This window comes from Microtus ochrogaster, chromosome 6 (assembly GCF_000317375.1).
Source record: "Microtus ochrogaster isolate Prairie Vole_2 chromosome 6, MicOch1.0, whole genome shotgun sequence".
NCBI lineage: Eukaryota > Metazoa > Chordata > Mammalia > Rodentia > Cricetidae > Microtus > Microtus ochrogaster.
In genome coordinates, this window is record NC_022013.1 from 78,724,895 (window position 1) to 78,726,088 (window position 1,194).

General features: G+C 44.6%; 1 protein-coding gene across 1 annotated transcript in view; it reads right to left on the reverse strand.

Annotated features, from left to right (window-relative positions):
• Positions 1-1,194, reverse strand: part of Hhat (hedgehog acyltransferase) — a 245,988-nt gene that overhangs the window by 172,785 nt on the left and 72,009 nt on the right. The gene's annotated exons all lie outside the window — the stretch shown is intronic.

Consider the following 1,194-nt stretch of genomic DNA (forward strand, 5'->3'; position numbering starts at 1 on the left):
TCTTTTTTAAAAAGTTTATGTGCATGTGTTTGTGTGTGTGCGTGCATGTGTATGTGCCACAGTGCACACGTGAAAGGCAGAGAACAACTTGTGGGGGCTGGTCCTCTCTCCACTGGGAGCCGATCCTCTCTTTCTTCCACTGGGGGCTGGTCCTCTCTCTCCACTGGGGGCTGGTCCTCTCTCTCCACTGGGAGCCTGTCCTCTCTTTCTTCCACTGGGGGCTGGTCCTCTCTCTCCACTGGGAGCTTGTTCTCTCTTCTGCTGGGAGCTGGTCCCTCTTCACCGGGAGCTCCAGGAATTGAACTCAAGGCATCGGGCTTGTGTGGCAGGGGTCTTTTCTAACAAAGCCACCTCACCAGCACACAAGGCATGCTTTCACAGGTAACAGAGAAAAAAAAGCATGCAAAAATACCCATCTCACTTAAAAACTAGGAGGATGGGGTGATCCTTCACAAGTCCTTTCAAAACCTGTACCCATCAGAATCCAAAAGCCATATCAGAGAGTGTCAGTAAAAACATCATACACAGCACATAAGAATGTCCCACAACACAGCTACCATGGAAAAAAACAGAAAAACAGAATCCAAAAGCCATATCAGAGAGTGTTGGAGAAGACATCATACACAGCACATAAGAATGTCCTACAACACAGATACCATGGGAAAAAAACAGAAAAAACAATAACTAAAATGGAAAACAATTAAACATAGAGTTTCCCATGTCCCAGAAATTCCAGGCTTTGGTCAAGAGAAATGCAAGGGTCTCTACAGAGACATCCAGGCAGTCTTACAGAACTTCTCTTAACAGACAAAAGATGGGAACAATCCAAACGTCCATCAACAAGCAGTTAAGTTATGGTGGATCCAGACAATGGGATAGTACTCTATCTTATGAAACAGGAACTGAAGTCCCCAGAACAAAAGCCATGTCTTTGTTAAAGTCTACAAGACTGAACCATCAACTACTACATCATCGTGGGGAGACTTGCTGCTGATACGGAGCCAAATTGCCTTGCTACACCTTAGTCCCTTAAATACTTATTTCCTGTTCACCTCTTTGTCTGACCTGTTTTTTCAAATATCAAGTGAAACTTGGGGATGTAATGATTTAGTAGAGCACTAACTCCCCTCATCCCAAAAGCTAACAATGGCATCTGCGGCTACAACAGAGATTTCTCTGGTTTGGTATAACCTG